The 5,097-nt window shown below is 42.0% G+C and overlaps 1 pseudogene; it reads left to right on the top strand.

Moving 5' to 3' along the window:
• Positions 1 to 4,493: 4,493 nt before the first annotated feature.
• LOC114630555 lies at positions 4,494 to 4,892 on the top strand (annotated as a pseudogene).
• Positions 4,893 to 5,097: the final 205 nt, after the last annotated feature.

Raw genomic sequence — 5,097 nt, forward strand, 5'->3', positions numbered from 1 at the left:
GTGTGTGTGTGTGTGTGTGTGTGTGTGTGTGTGTGTGTGTGTGTGTGCACGCGCGCATGCCTACACATGCACATGAGTGATCAAGGAGGCCAGAGGAGGGCATCAGATCCCTTGGTGCTGATGTCATAGGCAGCTGTGACACAAGTACTGAGACTTGAACTTTGATCTTCTGCAAAAGCCATAAGTTCTCCTAACCACTGTGCCATCTTAACAGCCAACATGGCTTTAGTTTAAAAGCAGAAAAATATCAATGAAATGGAAGAGGACTTAGAAACCAGGGTACTGTTACAAAAGGTTGATAAAATTATTTTTATCATCAAATAGGTTCATGACTCATGACATCATTTTCAAATTCTTTTGGGGGAAGGGAGAGGATATTAATATGCAATGAAAAAATATGTGAAATAATATATTTTAAATTCAAAACATAATAACCAGGGTTGGATACTTGAATACATTTTGCCAAGGTAATCAGCTATAGTATGGTACTGAGGACTAATCATGATAATTCATAATTTACACTCAATATATTAAAAATTTCCAAAAAGGTAAACTAGTATCCTAGTTCATAGCAGATACAAGAACTTCTCTTACGGACAAGGGCCTGAGGAGAAGAGAGAAACCGGCTCTCCTTTCAGAGACTCCACACCTTACTCTACATGCTCTCTGATGGCAGACTACTGCACTGGCCAAAGAGATGGGTTCCACATCAATGTTGGAACAATGTTGGGCACTGTTGAACTGTTTTTCCCAAATTAACTCATCGATTCTTCACAATAACCCTGTGAGGTGCTCTCTCAGAGCTGAGAGCACTTGACATGGAGAAGATGACCTTTCCCTGGTTCCGGTAAGTAGATGAAGGTACTGTGGTGCTTTAAATGAGAAATGTCTCCCAGACACAAGCTCATGTATTTGAGCACTTGTTCCCAGGTAACGTGTCCTGTTTGTGAAGGTTATCAGAACCTTAGGAAGGGGAGCCTTACTGGGGGAAGTATGGCACTGGGGGAGGGATGGCTTTGAGGATTGAATACCCTAGCCACACTTCCTGTCCCCTCTGCTTCCTGTGTGTAGATAATATGGTTGGCTATATTCCTGCTCCTCTCAGCATGCTTTCTCTGTTGTGATGGACTCTATCCTCTTAGAAATATAGGTGAAAATAAACCATTTCTTCCTTAAGTTAACTTTGTCAGTATATTTTATCACAGCAACAGAAAAGTAGCTAATACAAGTCCACACCAGACAGTTTGGCACTTAACTCCTGGGCTCAGTAATGTAAAGGAGTCATTTCCAACTTGTGCTGGGATGAGCATACTGTCAGGTTCCCAGGAAGGTAGCATGTGAGGCTATGGTTAGCTATAGCTATGTTTCCCAGGGTGTGTCGGCAAAGAGGGGAATGAAATTGGCCACTGGAGGAGAACGGAACCACTTGGCAGATTCCTAGAAATTTCACATGTGGCTTCCAGGTCCTCAACCTTCCTCATTCTCACGAACATGAAATATAATAGTATCACCCCTCCTTGTCTATAAAAGACATGTTCCAACACCAAGGAGGGCACCGAAGTCTATCATTAAATACCCTTTTTATCTTAACCACACCCTGTATATTATCACGAATGGTGGCAGCGGCTGTACCTTGCACAGTTTGAGATACAGCAAAGCTAGCAAACGTTCTTTTCCCCCCTCCACGGTTCATGGTGTAGCCCTTAGCAACCTTAGAAGACACTCACTCTGCTTCTTACCCTTTCCTCTTAAATGAGACACCTCACAGCTTCTCTTTGACACCGTCACACTACCAGCACCATGACTCTTAAGCTTCAGGACTGTTATTACATAAAATACAGGTTCCATGACCCCAGGCACAACTATACCTTGACAGCTGCCCTGCGGACTGAGGGAGCTGCTCAATGATAATAAATGGGTTGCATATACAGTGTCAATGGCTCATGCTGTAGGTAGGAGAGAGATTTCATCACGTCCTCCAGAGTGGCTTGCAATTTTAAATTTATGACTTCTTTTTTTAACCTAGAGTTTTCCATGTAATACATTTAGTCCTCAGTTGACTGTAACTGAAACCTCAGGAAGCTCAGTGGAGGATACAGAGGAGGAAGCTACTCTGGGGTAGTTTACTGTTTGAGTAGTGCCTTTTCATACTGGGTTTCTGTCATTAACAGTCCAAAGGGATCTGACTGTGAGAGAACTGGAGCCTAGATGGACCAGCTCCATATGGCAGAACCATTAAAGCGTGACCATTACAACGGCTTAGGTGGCTTGGAAGTCCTTGTCAGAAGCACTGCTGAAAACAGAGCTTGAGTAACTAAAGGCTCACAGAAATTAATCATGTCTTCTTCTTCTTCTTCTTCTTCTTCTTCTTCTTCTTCTTCTTCTTCTTCTTCTTCTCCTCCTCCTCCTCCTCCTTCTCCTCTTTCTCCTTCTCCTCCTCCCCCTCCTTTTCCTCCTCCTCTTCTTCCTCCTCCTCCTCCCCTCCTCCTCCTTCTCTTTCTCCTTCTCTTCCTCCTCCCCCTCCTTATCTTCTTTTTCTTTTTTCTCTTTTCTTTTTCCTCTTCTTTTTCTTCTTCCCCCATTCCTGTTCTTCCTCTTCTTACTCCCTTTCATTCTCCCCTCCTCTTCTTCCCTTTCCTCTTCCTCTATCTCTTCTCTTCTTCTTCTTCTTCTTCTTCTTCTTCTTCTTCTTCTTCTTCTTCTTCTTTTTCTTCTTCCTTTTCCTCTTTCTTTCTTTCTTTCTTTCTTTCTTTCTTTCTTTCTTTCTTTCTCTCTGGGTTTTTGAGACAGGGTCCCACTATTTGCTCTGGCTGTCCTGGAGCTCACTATGTAGAGCAGGCTAAACTCAAACTCAAGGTAGAGGCAGGCAGATCTCTCTGAGTCAGAGGCCAGCCTGGTCTACATACAGAGTTCTAGGACAGCCTGGGCTACACAGAGAGACCCAGTTTCAAGAAACAATTTAAAGCAATAGAATAAAACTTGAAATTGTTATGTTCATACGCTATGTCAAAGCCTATACCTATAATGAAACTAGTAGTCAACTAAGAAAGTACAGTTAGTTCCCTTAGTAAGAGATCAATGTCTGTACATGCAGATCTCATAGACGGTGATAGGAAAAGGCACAGACTCCCAATGAAAAGATGGAACAAGAATACAGAAAATTAGTAAACATATGAGAGAGAGAGAGAAAGAGAGAGAGAGAGAGAGAGAGAGAGAGAGAGGTAGACAAATGCTTTCAAGTATAAAAGTAATCCCTGTCTCTGTACAATTATTCCAATAAAACTGCCTTCTCTCCTTTGCGCTGCCATTTCTTAAGTAACTTCTCTTTCCTCTCTTGTCTCATGAGAGTTTGAGAATATCCTACGATGTCAAATCTTTCTCTGCTTCTTCACTTTGTCTCTCACTCAATTAAACAGTACTTTTAACCATGGGTGCTTTCTTCTACAAACTAACGTTCCCTTCATTGCCTGGGATTAAAGGTGTGTACTAAGGGCAAGTCTGTATTCCAGCCACAGGGATTAAAGGTGTGTGCTAAGGCTGACCCACACCACAACTAGAAACGTTTTGTTTTGTTTTCAGTAAATAATACAATCTCAGGGTTCAAAGTGTGATCAAATATTCTGCAACATCTTCCTGACTCCAAACCTTAGTTTAGTTCATGTCCCTTGCCTTGTCTCCTTTGGTTCTCTCTAGACGTTCACTATTGGTTCTATTAGAAAGTACTCCAAACAAATTGTCTCCTACTAAAGTTTTGGCTGAGAAGTTTTGCTTGTTTTGGCTGTGTTTGTGGGAGGTAGTATATTTGGGAAAGCATAGACTTAGAGTCACACTAAATTCCATTTTTGTTTTAGTGAATGGCTATAAAACTAACCAGTGCTACTTCTGGGACGGCATCTCAGGGGCTGGGTTATGCCTCAGTTGCAGAGTGCTTGTGTAGCATGTGAGGACTTGTGGTCAATGGCCAGCACTGAGAGGGAAAGGGTGGGATGTCATCGGGGGTCGGGGGGGGGGGAGAGGAAGACATGAGATAACTTAGAATTAGATCTACTAATCATGTGATTAAAAAAAAAGTAGCAGTAATTTAAACAAGATCTCAGTTTACTGCATTTCTACATAAAAGAAACCCCGAAGTAGATAGTTCAGGTTTGATATGATGACCACACATAATTTTTGAACTAGGTATTTACATTTTCCTAACAAGCTTATATCATCAGGACAGTTAGTGGAACATCAATTGTCATAGCCACTGTCTAGAGGAAGCAAAAATCCAGGGGGCAAAACACTGCTGAGTTGAGATACCTTAAAACACTTTGCAGTCAGGCATAGTGGCACACTCCCATTATCCTGGCACTCAGAAGGCAGAGGTAAAAGGTATAGCATGGCTTCAAAGCCAACCAGATCTTACTTAAGTTCCAGGGACAGCCAGTGCTATATAGCAAGACCCTGTCCCCGAAACAAAAGCACAACACAACAAAAATATTACAAATGATCTTATGTGCTCTTTCCGCCATCTTGGAGCTTGTGGAGGCCTGCTGGGAACAGGACTTCTAAAAGCAAGTATATCTGGAAGGCTGTGGTGCAAGGCCACTTTTGCTGGCTACAAGCAAGGTCTCCTAAACCAAAGAGAGCACACGGCTCTTCTTAAAATTGAAGGTGTTTATTCCCGAGATGAAACTGAGTTCTACTTAGGCAAGAGATGTGCTTATGTGTACAAAGCAAAAAACAATACAGTAACTCCTGGAGGCAAACCAAACAAAACCAGAGTGATCTGGGGGAAGGTAACTTGGGCCCATGGAGACAGTGGCATGGTTCCTGCCAAATTCCGAAGCAATCTTCCTGCAAAGGCCATTGGACACAGAATCCATGTGATGCTGTACCCATCCCGGATTTAAACTAATGCAGAGTAAATAAAAATAGATTTGTGCTCTTGTAAAAAAACAAAACAAAACAAATGATCTTATGCAATAGTTCTGGAATTTTGTCGCATCTAGTACTAAAATGAAAGGAAGTCTGGAATGCACACACTTTGCATTTATTTTGTGTGTATGAGTATTTTTCTGGATGTACTTACGGATATCACATATGCGTCTGACTTAT

This window comes from Grammomys surdaster, unplaced genomic scaffold (genome assembly GCF_004785775.1).
Source record: "Grammomys surdaster isolate TR1022 unplaced genomic scaffold, NIH_TR_1.0 341, whole genome shotgun sequence".
NCBI classification, from domain to species: Eukaryota; Metazoa; Chordata; class Mammalia; order Rodentia; family Muridae; genus Grammomys; species Grammomys surdaster.